This window comes from Amblyomma mixtum, chromosome 3, assembly GCF_055824585.1.
Source record: "Amblyomma mixtum isolate Tamu chromosome 3, ASM5582458v1, whole genome shotgun sequence".
Classification (NCBI taxonomy): Eukaryota; Metazoa; Arthropoda; class Arachnida; order Ixodida; family Ixodidae; genus Amblyomma; species Amblyomma mixtum.
Window position 1 is genome coordinate 149,889,554 of NC_143014.1, and position 17,876 is coordinate 149,907,429.

Sequence of the window (17,876 nt, forward strand, 5' to 3'; positions counted from 1 at the left end):
AATTAACTAACTTTTTAATTATTGACTTGAGGAACAAAGTGCAAACGGAAAAGTTGTAGATCACTTTGAGAAACAGCTTACTGGGACATTTGCAGCAAAGTAATATTTACGTAAAGTAGTTTTTTTACCGGCCTTTAACCACAGCCCGCACAATAAGAAAAAGCTTCCACATGACAACTGTACCACTTCAACGTCCCAAGACGCGCCTTAGAGAATAAAATCCGTTTTTTTTCTGAAGTACTCTTCTCGATGAGACTTTGGGTGCACATTGGGGCAGAGAAGTGAGCGAGCAGCTGGTCACGTGACAACTTTCTTTTAAGGCCAATAAATGGAGCTACGTAAATCGTAACTTGACGGAAACAGCACTACTAGCGGTTTTTCGAGACGATCTAAAACTTTTTCATTTACACTTTCTTCCTCAAGTCTATAATTAAAAAAGCTAATTAAACGTAACTAATTAATTAACTTTGAAGAGCGAAAAAAATACTCAAGAGTACTCAAGAGTAGGACACTTCGCCTTTTTTAAAAGTTTGGTTACATTTAGCTGGGACAACCGGTATATATATACATAGTGCGAAGGTAGTCGGGAGACAAGATTGGCGGTCAGGCACAAGCGGAGAGCCACTGCCAGTTGCCGGCAGGGAAGCAGAGTGCGCTCACCGACCCAGGGCGCACCGCCGCTCGCTCCGGGGCCCGCCGGTTCGTCGCCGCCACGCCGCTTCCCAGGCGACGCGGAACCAGCTTATGTGTTTTGAACGCACACGGTGGCGGCCGCATTCGCCGCCTGCGGATGCGGACGGAAAAACGAGACCGTACAGGATGCGCCGCTCATTAAATGCATGACGGTTCTGCTCCGTCCTCGTTCGCCACACTGCAAGCGCGGCCTCCCCGTCTCTTCAGCTATCGAAATGTTGTCGACCCTAGTCAATTAAATACTCCAAACATTGTCTTTTGCGAAGTCTATGATGACGAAACTACTGTGTCTGGCGTCTGCAATATCACAGCTGCTGCTGCTACTGCTTATGCAGCTAAGTGGTATGTACTGATCGACAGCGCGTACATTAAACTTTCGAACAACTGTACGATGCGGCATTAGAGCAATAAAAAGATCTCGCGTAAGCGTAGCGCTAAAAGGAGCCGTCGCTCTGCCGGAGTGGGTCCTGCTTCTTATGCCGTGCGAAGAAAAAAAAGGTTTCATGCGATTTTCGCACAGCAGCCAAATCAGTGCCACCGAATCAGTTAAAGCGCTAGCAACAGAAACACGCAAGTGACTTTGAAACAACTTCACATTTGATCACGTCCTACAGATCTCATCTATTCTGTTGCAATAAACTAAAGCGGTAATGCCGCTTGTATCTTCCTTTTCCAAAAAACAGCTCTTATTTCTGAGCTCCCTCTATGATCGCTATTGTTTCCCGTTTTTCACTAGAAAAAAAAAAGAAGCTCGCCCAAAGGCTTCAGATGAGGCTGATGTATCAAATAGTTCGTTACAGGCTTTATAGACAACTCAAGAGGCTTCCACCAGCTGTAAGTAGCCACGGACACTGCAGCAGCACATTCCCGCAGACGAAAAAGAAACAAATAACTAAAATCGCGAACTCCCCAAAAAAAAACGGGTGTCTTAACGAAACCGACAACTGCCCAAAAGGTGTCAGATTATGGTGCAAATTAAAAGGTCTTGCCTCATATTGAAAGAGTCGTGCTCTGAGAAGAAAGAGGATTTATATTTTAATTTCGCATTAAAAATCGCATTAAACAAGCTGAACGAACGTCTGCGGTGATTCCTTGCCATTATCGGTGTACCCCACCACGTTACCACAACTCGGTAAATTATTATATGTTGTTAAGTGAAGGGTGCTTTTTCTTTCAGAAGTGTTCGCAATTATATATTATACGCTCACTCGCGCTGACTTGAGAGCGCTCCTCGATGAAAAGCAACGCTCCCTTCGCATCGTCTGTGAAATGCTTGATAATAAATGGAGCTACAACTGCTGTGCCCTAAAACTGTCTCGACGAGACGTACTATCGGGGACAAAAGTGGTATACTCCACGCGGCGGGAGCCGGAGGAACGGAAAACTGCGTTGCAAAGCCATCTACAGGTGGCATCTGGGATTGAGGAAGCCAATGAGTGACCTTTATTATCAGCAGGCATGTCGCTTGGCTCGTTTCAATGTTTCATGCTTTAGCTCGCCAAAATGCCGCAGTTTTCCGTTGCTCCGGCTCCCGCCGCGTGGAATATGCCACTTTTTTCCCCTATAGTACGTCACTGTGCCATGACACCTTTGGATGTGGAAACTCAAATGGACGCTATGTTAAACTAGAACTGTCTAATTACTGTTTCACGGCCAGGATTATATTAGTTTTTAGTTCAGCACTTTTACCGGCGTGATCAGCCAGCCTGACCATGATCATCAAGCGATGATCATGCTTTCCAGGAAAGCATTGGGATATATGAAAACGAGCGCATGCACTGATCAGAAAATTCCCGCTAAAAATCTTGTACAGCATTTCTAATAAAACCGTTGCAGAATTTGGCACTTTGGAAACATCTTTGAGGATTTTTGGAGTAAAGATCAGGTTCTTCTCTAATCTCGCATTTACGAAGCGCACTTTGATTTGGCTGAGGACGTGAGGCAGACAGCCAGACGATGGACGAACAGAGGAACTGGACTTTCTAATACTTCAAAAACAATGCAGGAACAGGTACACACAGAAGAAACAGAAGCTTCACTCAGTTACCAAAGCTGACGCAGCAAGTTACACTAGAGCTCAACGCTCGCTATTGACGGCTTCTCGAAAGCCGAGGCCTTTCTACTTCTTGGTGGGAACAGCCGAAATAACAAAACGCAGACACAGAAAGGAACACACAGAACGTGTGTTCCTTCCTACTTCCTTCGACGAAGCCTGACCTGACAAAAAAACCGTCTGACTCTGCTGAACACGCTCTTAAATAACCAGGTCCAAAGTCCAGAAGCGGCCGAAGGGTCTGAGAGGGAATCGGCGCCGCAGCACGCGTTTATGTTGCGTCTCCCTCCGCTTGCTTTCATGATGGCATCGAGCTATTATACCAACTCTAGAGAGAAAGCGGCGGCAGCACTTCCATGTAAACCCTCTCCACTTTTTTTATAACCGTGGATGGCAGCCATCTTGTTACTTCGTTTATGGTTCCCTGGTTTAACGTCAATTACAGCGTACTAACCTGTCAACTTCGCCTAGCATGGCCGCGCCGTAGCCGCGCTAGCCGCGCGCTTCGTAGTGCGCGCTAAAAAGCTGTGCGAGGAACGGTGCTGCGGCTTGCTTACGTACTGTGTTGATTTCGTTTTAGTTCATGTGCGAAATGTTCGCGACTGTGAGCGCACAAAAGCAGTTATAGGTGGTGGTGAATCCTGTGCCGCTCATTACGTGTGATTTGTGTTTGTGCGAGCCGAGATCAACGAGGATTGGTGGTGAGGTTCAGCAAGGTTTGTTTTGATGTACGGGGCGTTATAAAACATGCATGCCCCATGCATTTTGGCGTTATCTGGAGTCCCTTTAGTAAAGTGTGAACCATCGTCACCTCCTGTCTTCTCCTGCGGTCAGACTTCGTTGGTGTTCCATAATGGATGCGAGGCAGAAGGGAGACGACACACGCGCATAGTGCAGCGCCTGCCTTTGTACAGTTTTCATTTTCTACCACTGCCTGTCAAGATACGAATTCTCTTTGGATACAACGCGAAATCTGTAACGGACTCCGCTCTGTATGGTTTAATCTGTGTGCACCGAAGCACCAATGAAGCGTACATACATGAAAGAACTTTATGCAAGAGACGTGTGGGATAAGTCGCGCTCAGAGAGCACCAGCAGAGCATTGTGCAAGGTAAATAGAAATGTTGGAATGCAGTTTTCTCGCGTACAGCTTTCGAAATATTAAAAATTCATGCCATGTTCTCTGTAAAAAAATTGACAACCAGTGTATCTTTACAATCACAAGCATGTGAGATTACTTACTATACAACCTGCACTGCAAAGTCACAGCTGGCTTCATAGTTAACAGTTATTTAACTTGAGCAGTTATGTTTGTGAATGCGTGTTTTTTGTTTTTTCTATAAATTCACTGATATTAGTGTTGTACACATGAGACAAATAAAAATATCATAGCATGTAAATAATACCTCAGTCATGCACAATGTAGCATTCAATACCTTGCACATCTGTTCACATGCTCGAAGAATTCACATGAAAAAAAAAAAGAAACAGTGCCAAGACCTGTGCTCAACACCTAATAGGGCTGCCTTGATGCGGTATTGTTGGTGCTTAAAAAAAGAAAAGCGTGTTCAATTCAGTATCTTAATAGAATGATTTTGCATGAACAATGTTGTAATAAATGTTCCATGTCACTCTTCATCATGCCTGATATTTATAGCACAACTGTGCGTCTTGTGCAGATCCCTTCCGAAATAGTGTCCCTCGTAGCCTGTGCCACTCTTGGATGTTAAACCCCACAAAAGTAAGAAATCAGACCTTCAGAAATGCACATGAGTGTCTGTGCAAAAACTGAAATGTGCAACTGCTTTGCATTTAGATTGTTTTAACACTAATAAATGAGTGAGTACTTGCTGAACACTTCAGTTACCTTAGCAGTGTTTTTGCATTACATTTATAAGTTGTGCTTTAAGAAACTGCAACAAAGAATCTTATTTCCTCTATTACAGTCAAGAGACATATTTACCTTGCTTTTGGCGTACCATTTCCATTTATCTGACATAAGACACAACACGAGATATTTGCAATCTAAAGGAATGCAGGCCTGAATTTGACACTGGGATAATACTTCATAAACAAGCACATTGGCCAGGGTCATTCCTTCAATGCACTGGTGAAGCTACCCCACTACTGTCACTGTATCAACAGTTGTTGAATGCCAAGTTTTGATGGTGTAATGGAGGAGCATTTAAGAGAATATACAGTACGGCTAGCTGGAACAGCTGGTACTCTGTACGTTGTAATCAATTTGTGGCATGTATAATAACCCCAGGGATTTAAATTAATCAAGAATCCTCTTCTGCAGCGTTTCATAACCAAAGTGCAACTTTGGCTTGTCAGAGGAGACAGTGCATCTTCTACCTTTTGCGTGTTACCTGCAAGCGCTTGCGTGGAGATTTACCTGGTGATGCTGCTACTGAGCTGGGGGTTTGTGGTGTAGACTTGTCATGAAGAAAAATCAGTTCTGACCTGAGGTTCTAGCTATTTATCTGAAGCATCTCGCCTACTTTCGCTTGCGTGGGGACTTTGTTGTGGGAGTGTGCAAGTGCTTGCAGGGGGATTTGCATATAGGTGAGGTGACCGGTTGGCTGGGATACTTTGTCACAATATTGGCCTGAAGTAATAACATTTACATTACCGGAGACACCAGCATTCGGATTCATTGTGTTTTACCTGCAAGCGTGGGAGCTTCCTCAAGGGTGACTAAGCTCGTGAGGGGAGTGAGGACATTTTCTGTGAACTGTCCGCTTCTGAGCTTGCGTGCTCCTACATAGATATACCCTGAGATAAAATTTTTGTTGCCTAAAGCATTGGCCTTTCTGCTCACCTAACCTTACCTGCTTGCGTTTTTGTGGTGACGTAAGTGGCGAACACTGCAGTCCTGAAATAGCACTGTGAGATGTGCTTGCAAACTGAAGTAAAAGTATTGCACAAGCTGAGGCACTCACTGTATTATAACTTATCACCCTACGCAGACAGACTTGGTGAGACACCACGACCTCTGTCAGAATTCTGTGTAATAATGTAGACATGCCTAACACACAGTCTCTCCTGTGTAAACACTCCCATCTAGTACACCGCTCTGAACTGCTGATACATGATGGATTTTATTTATCATGAACCTGATTCTTTTTATGCTGCATTTTGCCTTTACTTTCGTACAGACATATACCAGTTGGTAAATTTTTAATTGTAGCTTAAATATTTAGTGTTTTGTTGAAAAGTTCAGTTTACCTCTTTTTACTTACGATTTGGCTGTAAAGGCTGTAGCTAGGCTCAGCATAATTTTCAAAACTCGGTTGTAACAAGCATAAAAAATTTCACTCTGAATGCAGCTTCTACTAGACATAAACAGAGAGCAGCCACAATTTGCACCTACCTGCTCACTATGTACCCTCTGGAATATCGTTGGCACTGCATCTGGTTTCAAAAAGTGCCTGGTGTGGCTACTGTAAAAGCATGACTGCTCAAAATGTCTTGATCAGATCCTCTGCCCTCTATGTAACTAGGCAGTGGTGTCGTAATGTGCTTAGCCACTTTTCCAGAAAATTTTTATTGTTCTGAGGAATTCATATGCTGTTTCAATGCCAGGCCTGTAGCATATACCACTAAACGTAAGGCTCAACGAATTAATGCTTGTCATGCGTGCTGCATGCGTACAAAAAAATCTTAGCGAAAAAAACGCGCGACAGTGCCGTTATGAATTTTCTAGAGAAGAACATTACTCACACATGAAGCGAAATGCCCGATCACTGTTGAAACCTTGTTTTGCATATGGTGCACGATGGCGGCATTCTTCTGAAACTCTGTGCAAGAGCGAGGCAAAGCGGTAGATCGCGTCGCGCGGAATCACAGCGTGGTGCGTGCCTACGGCACCTACTGGGAACTGACAGGCGAGCGCGTATGAGTGGTCGGTTTTGTTTTCTGTGTTGTTTTGTTTTTGAACAGTGTTTTTTTGCTTTTGAGAGAAGGCGGGCTTACTCGTCCGCCCGAATGCTCTGGCGGTTTCGGGTGTCCGCTTCAGCGCCGGCAATTCGCCGCGAATGCTGCCGACAGGTCTAGTGTCCAGTTTCTTGTACGCGATCGACCGACGTGCGCACATGAAATACGTTCGACCAATGTGCGCACCGGAGACGAATGACGTCTGCAGTGCCTTCCCGGCTCCGAATCAGAAAAACAAAACCAGCAGAGAAGCCAACGCTCGTGTGAAAGACCGCGGACCGAGCGGCGGGAGTGAGTGATTCCGAAGTACACACTGCGCGGAGAGGTGTGTAATGCAGTGCGTATTGGGCGTATTAAACTGCCGTATCTTAATTCTGTCCTGCAGTCTACGCTGTAAGTAGCAATGAACTAGCACCCCTCAGTAGCCTACAGCTGCTACAGCACACGAAACGAAAACGAAACTTTCCTAAGTTCTCTGGTGCACGACTGCATATTTCAAAGTTTACAACAATAAAAGAATTAACTGTAATGCTTAAGCACCTTCTTCGACGTTTAAAGTTCTAGAGGTTTCTTTTTAATGTGTTCTGTGTCGCTATGTTGAAAATGATCGCTTAATTTTCAGTACCACGAACCACAAATAAGTACAGGCAACTATGGGAGTAACAAGATGGCGCTGCTCGAGAGTAAGACCATGGATGAGTAAGACAACCTCCTCACCGCGCTTTAGCCCCCTGCTTGATGGGGCTCGAACCATATATGTCCGCGCTCGCCGCTTCGTCAAGGTCGCGGGAAGCGGTCCTGGGCCGCACGCTCCGATGCGCCTGCGGCCCTTCCCTTTTACTCTTACCCACCGGGCCCGCCTCCTCTCCTCTGTCCTTTTAATCCTCTTCCCACGCGCAGCGCCGTTGCAGTCCCTAATACGCTCTAAAAACAAATACACCTATATGGGAAAAGTATGCACGTCACTTTTACAAGTAAGAGGTCATATCAAATAAACACTTATACATTAGGTAGAACTGATTTAAAAAGGGTTTCAGAACATAAATACCTGGGAGTTCTTTTTACGTCAGATCTTAGATGGGCAAAACACCAACTGCGTAAAGACAAAAGCTGCTGAGGTGTTGGGATTCTTAAGACGCAATTTTAGTCAGCTGTTAAGTAATCTCAAAGAAAAGTTATATTTTACTAATGTCCGCTCGTTATTAGAATACACTTGCGTGTGCTGGCATCCGTATACTGCCAAACTAGTTGATGTAATTGAGAAGATACAAAACAGGGCAGTGAGGCTTGTTCACGGTAATTGGCGCAGAAATTTTAGTGTGCGTGAAATTAAAACCAAACTGAAATGGCAGGATCTGAAGGAGCGCAGAAAAGATTTGAGGTTAAAATTTTTTCATAATATTTACTACTGTAAAACCGGAATAAGTAGAGATAAATACATAAACTGCACAAGTAAGCTAAACTGGGCTAGTCGGAGCAATAGACCCTTTAGAAAATTCAGTCTGGCAACTCGGCAGGCATCATCATCAGCAAATTTCGTCGGCGCCGGGCGCCATATTTTGGGCACCTTTGGCTGGAAGACGCGCAGCTATAGCGCTCTGCACAGCCTTTGCACTAGTTTCCACCTTGTGGCATGTCTGATTGCGTTTGTGAAAGCGATGGCGGAAAATATGCAGTGGTCGAGGGACCTGACTGTCATCCCGGGCGGATTTTCGGAAAGGCTTTTGGACTCCTATTGTCCGGCCGCACCTCTCAGCGAAGCTACAAGCCGGTATCACTGCGATCCGTCGACAGTGCGCGTTGCCGTGTCACCCTGCAGGTCGAATCTACTGTCGATAAAGGAGGGCTAACAACACTTGGACCGGACTCGACTACGAGCAGGCGCACTGCAGGGCGAAATGCGTGTGGATCCGGATACGGGCGCTCGATCAGCAGGGCCGGTGCGCTAGCCGTCGGTGCGAAATCAGTCGCGTTGTAGTTGTTCACCATCTAGGCCTAGCGACGACTAGGGCAGTCGGGGACCAGCGCGCAGTTCGTCGCCCGGCGTTGCCGCAGGCGGTGTCGTTGCCGAAAGCTCCACTCTAGCACAGGCATGCTGTCGTTGCTAGAATCTAGCAAGCATCCTTTCTGGTAGCATATGGCTGTTTTGTATTTTCTTGTGCGAACGTGAAGTAAGCCGAGCCTGCCGGCCGGCCAGCCTGGATCCCGTCTGCCGGCGTCATAAAAACGAGCTAATGAGTGTTCTCGACGTAAATAATAAACCCTAGGATAGGGAAATGAGAAAATATATCATTTTTCTGGGTCATTGGTCAATACCGAGTTGCTGGTAAAAGTGACAACTGTGGTACGAGCGAATTTGTTGCGAGAACCGCCTCGAAGCTGCCGCTGGCCCGACGCCGGGGTCCGGCTCGACTGGCTCCCGCTAGCTCCGCTGCTGAAGGCGCCGTAGAAATTGACCATACTATTATTTTATTGTGAGATGATGCTGTTGACAGCAAAGCGGAGTGAAGAATAGGCCTTCAATCATAGCGCAGGCGACTTCCGAAGCGCCGGCCCCTGCCGCTTCGATGCGAAGCATCCTATAGGCCTAGCGACGACCACGGCAGACAGGCAGCCGCAGAGCTCTTCGCCCGGAGCGCCCGCGAGCGGTGCCGTTGCCGAAAGCTCGCAACATCAGCTGGCATGCTTTGTCGCCGCTCGAGTATAGCTGGCAGTCTTTCTGATAACAAGGCGATGCCGTTTTTTCTTGCAATATTTGTACACCAAGCCAAGCAGCGCTCAGGCACTGCTGCGCTGCGGCGAAGTGCGACACCGGTTGTGGGCGGACCCGGCGGAGCTTGGGCAGAGCGGCGCAGCAGTGCTTGCCGCTGCGTGTGTCCCTGCTTGCTGTGGTGTGGAAGTTCGGAAGCGGCGACCGGAGCGTGTTGCCGGACATGTGTCTTCTGCCTTAGCCAGAGTGCATAGGCCCTGACCGAACGAAAACACAAAGCTGCTGCTGCTGCACTCCGCCTATGTCGCCGTCGTTTGCTGCATGCTCGCAACGGAGAGAACGACGGCGCTCCTCGCCGCGCCGCATCGTCGTGCTCTTTTTCGCGCACACGGAACTCTCTATGAATGGACGCGGATGCTTGAAAATCCAAAACAAGCGCGTTTGAGCTACGTTTTGATTTTGTGACGCGCCGAAACAGTCGCCAGCATCGGAATGCATGTCCTCGAGTGCGCCGAAGGTGGCACCTTTATTTTTGTGCTCACTATACAGCGGAGCGGCTACACGGTAGAAGGAACTTTTCGCTGCTCTTTCAATACTTATATCATTTATTTTAATGTGAAAACGAACAGGTCACGGACGAGAAGAAAGAAACATGCAGCTACTCCGTGCGCTCCGTGCTCTGGAAACACAGCTTGTTTCCGTGCGCGTCTCTTCGCTGCGCTGGCTGCAGAAAGGCACACATCAGCATGCCGGCATCGCGACTATAGCTTGGTGCAGAGAGCCAATGTCAAGGAACATGGCTAGGACACAGAAACAAGAAAATTGAGTTTGTTGTGGCTTCGCCGGACGCCGCACTTTTCAATCTGGCCCGAGCGCATACCGGCAGGCGTATGCCCAAGTAATGGCGGAGGTACCGCGGTTTGCGCACCACACACCAGATGGCGCTGAATTTTCTAAAGGGTCTATTGCAGCTTTGAAAAACGTAGCACGAAAAACGAGACACAGAAAAGGTGAAGACAGGACACGAGCGCTCGTGTCTTCACCTTTTCTTTGTCTCGTTTTTCGCGCTACGTTTTTCAAAGATAAATACATAAAACTTCCATCTCATATATCGAAAAGGCATGACCACTCTCTGAAATTTCGTGAACTTTCTTTTAGAAGTGACGTCTTGCGTTATTTTGTTTTGCACGCACGATTAGAGACTGGAATGCTTTGCCACCAAATGTTGTTTCAGTACTAGCAAATGATGCTTTCTACCACGTTTAGCGCATGTGATTTCGATGTGATTTTTGTGACGAAGATGTCCCCCCTGCTGTAATGCCTGAAACAGGCGCTGTAGGTGTGTAAATAAATAAATAAATAAATAAATAAATAAATAAATAAAAAGGGGAGTAAGCTGTCCTCTAGCGCACAAAGGGTGTGCGCTAGAGGACAACTTTACTCCCTTTTTACTCCTCTCTGTTTAGAGTGTAGGGACCTTTATGATAATGGACTCTATCAATTGGGGGAACAGGTGGGGGGGGGGGGGGGGTATGCATGCGCAGAACAAAAGCCTTAGGGGCGTTAATGTCCTGCGCATGCTCAATGGTGCCCCGCTATTCCCCTAATCGATAGGGTCCCCCTGTTCTAAATGTCCCTAATATCTGTAGTTGATTTTCCCTCTGGATCTTATACAGAGAAATATGTTGATGATGATGGTTGTAGAATATTAGACATCTTGTAGATTCGATGTTGCTCAATCACGTTGCTCGAGGACACTTCCAGAAAGGTTAACTCTTTATTAATAATCAATTAAAGCAGAAAGATACATGCAAAGAGATTTCTTTTTATCTGAATCGTAGTGTGACCTGGCGAAACCAGCCCTATAGGTCCCGCCAAAACAGCTCGTTTGAAACCCTATGTCACCGCCCTTGGTGGAGACAATAACCAATTACGTCAATTTACAAACATTTACCCAATAAATCTTTGGGGAAAGGAAAACAACCAATCAAGGATTGGGTAAAGGAAAACACAGCCAATAAAAGATTAGGGAAAGAAGTTAAGTCATCTAGACCAACACAGTACAAATATGTACACTCTCCACTATCGAGATTTCAGAGTATACCATTTCCTCTCTCGCTTTCTCTCGCTTTCCCACGGTGCGCCTTGTTGCAGCCTCAAAGAGTCAATCTGGTAACTACAGTTTCTAGGAAAGAACATCCCGAGTCCCATCTGTTCCTGTGCCGTCACTCACAAACTGTATTCATGTACAGTGGATGGGTGGACACATTCTCTCCTACAAAGCACGTCTATCGCGTGTCCATTCTATGAGCATGTCAGCCGAGACTGACTTGTGCTAGCGAGTGGTCATTTTTCATCCACTTCGCAGTCCACTGCCTGCGAACATCCGGATATAACGAACGAACGGCGCGATACGGTCATGTTCGTAATAAGCGAGCTCGAATTTACTCGGAAAAAACACACGCCACAAAGATTAACTTGCAGCCCGAACAACAAGTTATCGTGCCACATATACAAAACAACGTGAATAAAACGCCACATGGGTGAAGAACAACTACGAAAAGTAAAAGTATGTAATTTTATTAACAAACATTTCTATAGAAGTACGCATAACTATGGCATCCCTTGTGATCACTTGTGATCGCCAAGGACCATCTACCGCACCCTCTCTCTACCATGGCATCCCACAGTTTGTTCCAATGAGAAATCGCGAATGAGAATAATGAGTACTTAAGTAAGTTAATGTGGCTAATTGGCTGCTGTATCGTTTTTCTGTGCTTTATTCGGGATGAGTGCCTGAAAGATTCCTTAAATAACTCATTAGGTTTAGATTCAAGTGACCGTGGTACAGGAGGTAAATAAATTTTAATCGGGAGGTTAATCTGCACTGCGAGAGCGTCTGCAAGTTTGCCTTGATTTTAAGTCAGACACTCTGTAGCAAGGGGTGTTGACTAAATGTATGAAGCGCAGGGCCAAATTCTGTGTTCGTTCAGTTTTGTTGATGAAGTCCTTTTGTTGCGAGTTCTAAATAAGATCCGCGTATTCTAATTTGTGTCTCACTCCTGTTGAAAAATGTGTGCAGATTTGAATGGTTCAGCAAACAGGATTGTGTCACATTTGGTTTGGTTTTATAGGATTAATGTCCCAAAGCGACTAGGCTATGAGGGACGCCGTAATGGAGGGCTCTGGACAACTTCGACCGCCTAGGGTTCTTAACGTGTTCCGACATCGCACAGTACACGTGCCTCTAGCGTTTCGCCTCCATCGAAATGCGACCGCCGAGGGTGGGATCGAACCCGAAACTTTCATGTACTGTGCGAAAGATGCGGGTTTGATACCGGCTGCGGAGGTCGCATTTCAATGGAGGCGAAACGCTAGAGGCACGTGTACTGTGCGATGTCGGAACACGTTAAGAACCCTAGGTGGTCTCGATTATCCGGAGCCCTCCACTGCGGCGTCTCTCATAGCCTAAGTCGCTTTGGGACGTTAATCATATAAAACTAAACTAAATGTATCATAACAGTGTTTGCTGACCCATTCAAACCTTTCAACATTTTTCAATAGGGAAGTGCTTTATACGTATGAAGTTTTACTTCGGGAGGGGCATTACGTGGCCTACTTCTCAGGAAGCAGTCTTTTCTGTTCTTGTTAGCACACATAGCAACAACGTGAGGCTCCTAACTCATGTTACTGGTTAGTGTTAAACACAAGAATTTAATTTAATTAGTCTTGGTAATTGGAACGTTGTCTAATGAGCAAATAATTTCCAGTAGCCTTTTCTTAACACTAAATGTGTTGCTAGTGGTCTCCGATGCATTTAACTTTAACCCCCTTAATTGAACGCCATGCTTGGATTGACTGCAACGGGTAGTTTAACTTGGTCCTGCCTGGTATTGATGGTTGAGTAAAGAAATCAGTCATCAGTTAGCAGGCTAATTTTGTCTGGGTATTCAACACAGAAATTAATAAACAATAAACAAGAGGGGCCCGAGGAGAGAGCTCTGCGGAACCCTTAAACAGAAACTTCCAAATTACTAGAAATGTACCATTCATGGCAATACACTGTTTCCTATTCTTCAGATAGCAGATTATCCGTGATACTATTTAATCGTCCATTCTAAAAGTTTTAAGCTTTGTTACTAAATCCTCGTTGGAAACGACATCAAACGCTTTTGAAATATCCAGGAACTTAGCATCTATTCGGGCTCCTGTGTTAAGTGCGTCCGCAGGATTGTGTTATTTCATCAAGTTGAGCTACAGTTGACAAACCAGTCCTTAAGTCGTGCAGTTGGTCATAAAGGTGGGATATGCTCGCTTTTAAAACTGTGTTCTCCAGCACCTTGCAACAAGTACTTGCTAACGAAACGGGCCTCTAATTAAAGCGTGAGCCTGATCTATGTATGAGAAGAATTTTCGCCGGGGATAACCGGGGATCATAGGGGATAACCGATGTTTCTAAGGAAATTACAAAAAAAATGTGTAAATAGTGCGCAAGCACGAATGCATATCTTTTCAGAAAGCATTGGATTTGTTATCATGACAAGATGGTTCTTTAACATCCAGTCTGCTCAAAAGGGAAAGGTCATTGCTTTGCTTATGATCACCTGAGACATCGGGAGGTCAAAGACATGATTTCAACGGTGCACGCAATGCCACACGTGCAAAGACAGATTGAGGAAATGGGTTAAACTTGCTGACAACAACAGCGTCGTCAGTACTGCTCTCGCCTGAAATATTTCACTCGGAAGCACTCCCATGATCCATCGACAAATACGATTAAATTTTCGGGCGTCATTTTCTATGAATGACGGCGACGTGACCGAGTAGAAACGTGATTTAGCTGTGCGCATCTTTTGTTAGAAAGAACTGACAAAATTCAAAATGTTGCATTTCTTGTCTAGTTTACGACGGCGATTTGTCCTGCGTTTAAGTGGATCACGCCGTATGTCATCTAGAGAAAGCCTTGGTTAATTCGTTTATCCTTCAAGGCGCCATAGCGATCTTCACGGGAGACAATTTCCTTAAAACGTGTGCACAATGAATTGTCCATCGTGGTTTGACTAAATTTTAAATAAGCCGCCGCGGTGGCTCAGCGGTTATGGTGCTCGGCTGCTGACCCGAAAGACGCGGGTTCGATCCCGGCCGCGGCGGCTGGAATTTCTTTGGAGGAGAAATTCTAGAGGCCCGTGTATTGTGCGATGTCAGTGCACGTTAAAGAACCCCAGGTGGTCGAAATTTCCGGAGCCCTCCACTACGGCGTCTCTCATAGCCTTAGTTGCTTTGGGACGTTAAACCCCATAAACTAAACTAAACTAAATTTTAAATAACAGGCTTCCACATGACATAATGCAGCTCGATCATCGGCGCGACTGTAGTCTTTTACAAAGGCGTTAGAAGATACGAACGTGACCCAGAAATAGGACATGACAATACCAGCATCTTATGGTCTGAGGTACCATAAGATAATAAATACGTGAGATAACTATGCTAAGTCTGAGAGTGAAGATGAAAAGTCAACAACCCTATCAATTGAAGCTAACTGTTTTAAAGAAAAGCTGAATACAATCGTTAGTAGTACGTAAGTGCTTTTTTTTTTTGGCAGAAAGGGAGGAAATTGCTATCCATACGCATTTGTTCTGAAGCGTGTTCCCAAGCGAAAAGCTTGCTGTCAACTTTCAATTTATTAAAAATCGCTACTTCAAGCTGCAAGTGGTTTAATTTTTGGTCATCGGAGAGGGCGAAAGTCAACAGTGCGCAACAACGCTCGTGCAGGTGCGACTGCGCGAAAATGTAGGGCAATGACACAAACGGAAGCGGCCGACGAAGAGTGTCGCAGGCTGGTTTGAGCCCGCTTGCTAGAATCTATCAGGGCGCTCCACTGTTTATAACTGCTGTCACAATCTGCATGCCGCACAACCTATGAGCAATAACAATTGAGGACTATACCTAAGGCATAAAAAACCTCCGCTAGACAAGGGAATGGAAACAGGAGCTCCTTATGACACTCATATGAAGGAAGCCAACAGGCAACGAAACCTGGTGAGCACTCTGATGGATACCCTCAAGGATAGTTCAACATAAATGTCCCCGAAAGCCGCCACCGTGGCTCAATTGGTAGAGCATCGGACGCGAAATTCGGAGGTCGTGGGTTCGGATCCCACCAGCGGCATGTTGTTGGTTTTTCTTCTATTTTGTAATCAATTATCATTCAGCGATAACATAATTACACTATTAATGTTCCACTGATGAACACCACAAACTAAAAACAGAAAGCATTCCCCAATGCTCCTTGGCTTCGTTGACTGTTGGCTTCCCTGAAAAACATCCGGTAGGGTCATCGGTTCGCGCCGCAAGTGCCTCGCCTTTTTCGCCTGCAGTGTGCAGGAGAAAGCGTCGCGCTGGACAACGTGAGCACTGCCCATGCGTACATCACGGAAACAATTGCCCGCCGAAACGGCAACCTGAATGTTTTTACAATATAACGACAGACAGAAGTTCAGTTCATGCACCGTTCCCCGCACTGAAGCTTATTTCTCAAAATATGCTGCGGATACCCTAATATATCCATGCAGCGGTTCGTTAATTTGCTGGAGAGATGCAGTTCGGGGGTTACTATCAACACCTTTCAAGCAGTATTCGTAACGCTGTGAGCAATCGGTCTTATTAATTTTGTACAACTATTGGAGGAAAACTCTCCATTGAAGACTGAAGATACATCAAGTACACAGGTATCCGGAGCCACGAAAAATACAAAGCTCAGCCGAGTGCTTATCTTCGCGCCAGCATTCCTGCGAGGAGCCATGTAAACACGGCGCAACTCCCGCGCTGCCGTGCGAGAGCCGCACCGCGCTCCGGCTCGCTCCCGGCCGGAGTGAAAGCGAGCGCCTCTCACCTCTCGACGAACGATGAGATTTGCGGACTCCGACGACGAACGACGTGCCTACAAATGAGCGAAGTCGGCGGGAGCCCTCGGAGAGCAAACAAGGAGCTGGGATCGTCATTACGCGCCCTGGCGCTTTTCCAACTCTGTGCACAGCCGGCCTCCGACGAGCCGCGCCAGATCACCTCCGAACTTCCTCGAGACCTCGTGGAGAAACGCCGCACACCTGGGTCCAGTAGGTTTCCTCGTGGCGCATCCGTCACCCTTTGTCAGCGCTCTTTCTTGCCCTGTTTTTGTTCAGACGTTAAACAAGGCGGTCGCTATCGCGCGGTAATCGTGGTGTCGTCTTATCGCGTGCACAGGCTTTGCCGTGACCCCAATGTAAATAAGCAGCCGGGAAAGACACGACGTTCGGGGGAGGAGGGAGGGAGCAAATGTAGCAAAACGCGATATCTACGCGAAGCGTTCGCGCTGCACAAATATATTTCTGCGCGCGTTATCTGCCGGTTTTTTTTTCATCATCACCCCCCCCCCCCCCCCCCACCGCCATGGCGAGTACCACGGCCTTGATTCTGCAAGTACGGATCGGTACGCTTCCGCATGTAGCTGGCACGCGGCATTTGATTGGCCAATTCAGTCCGCCGGCAGGAATTTTCTCCCAACTTTCTTCTATTTTCCGCGCTGAAACTGACGATGAAAGGCCGCAGGTCTGACGGTGTTTTAGACGAAGCGAGCAGAAACACTGTCAGCTCCACATGACCTCAGAAGGAGACAGCTTTCACGATGCATTCCAAGAATCGCAGATACGCCGAAAGGAATGTGGCGTGAAGCTTTGTAACGAATATTTGCGTTGTGAACATTGTTTCTGGATGTCAGTAAGGCCATTGACAGCGTGTGTCACAGTGTGCTGTTGAATAAACTCCCCATGTTGAGCTTTCGTGGAATATTTCTTTTGCTTTTAATTAATTCTTTAGAGCAAGAAAATGCAATACGTCGCGATTAAGCGAGCCAGGAGCGGTTTTTTGCCAATCAAAGCTGGCGTTCCTCAACGCTCCATAATAAGTCCCTTGTAATTTAACATCTGCGTGAATTACCTTGAATGTGCTGTGCCTGTAAGCTTGTATCGATACGCTGGCGATACTGACCTCGTATCCCGGTCACCGAGCTACCGTGGCACGCTTTCTTCTCTTCAAGCTGCAGCAACGAAGACCATGGACGGGATTCTCCCACAACCTCGTAAAGTTAACACTGGCAAGACTAAACTTATGCCCTTCCGCAGCCCGGTGAAAAGGTTGTTCGTAATTATCAGCTTTTGTTGCATGAGTCTGATTGTTCTTATTGTAAATGTTGTGGAAAACCTGTTTCCCCCCTTCGTTTCGACGCGGCCGACCATCAACACCGTGCGTCAAGACAGCGCCGGCTGAGCGAGGAGGGAAGTCTTCCCTCATGGGGTAAGCGGAAGCAGCGACGGGAATGCCACCTCGAAGGTTACGCGGAGCTCCGCGGCGCGGTTTTTGCCAGGAGCGGTTTTTTGCCAATCAAAGCTGGCGTTCCTCAACGATCCATAATAAGTCTCTAGTAATTTAACATCTGCGTGAATT

The 17,876-nt window shown here is 46.4% G+C and overlaps 1 protein-coding gene and 1 non-coding gene across 2 annotated transcripts in view; one reads left to right on the plus strand and one right to left on the minus strand.

Annotated features, from left to right (window-relative positions):
* Positions 1-16,554, minus strand: part of LOC149352351 (organic cation transporter protein-like) — a 78,917-nt gene extending 62,363 nt beyond the window's left edge. The window contains exon 1 of the mRNA XM_089581514.1: positions 16,288-16,554. The gene's annotated coding sequence lies outside the window, so the exon portion shown is untranslated. The remainder of the gene's footprint in view (positions 1-16,287) is intronic.
* Positions 15,492-15,564, plus strand: TRNAS-CGA (transfer RNA serine (anticodon CGA)). Its single transcript has one exon. It is a non-coding gene; the product is annotated as a tRNA-Ser (tRNA).
* Positions 16,555-17,876: the final 1,322 nt, after the last annotated feature.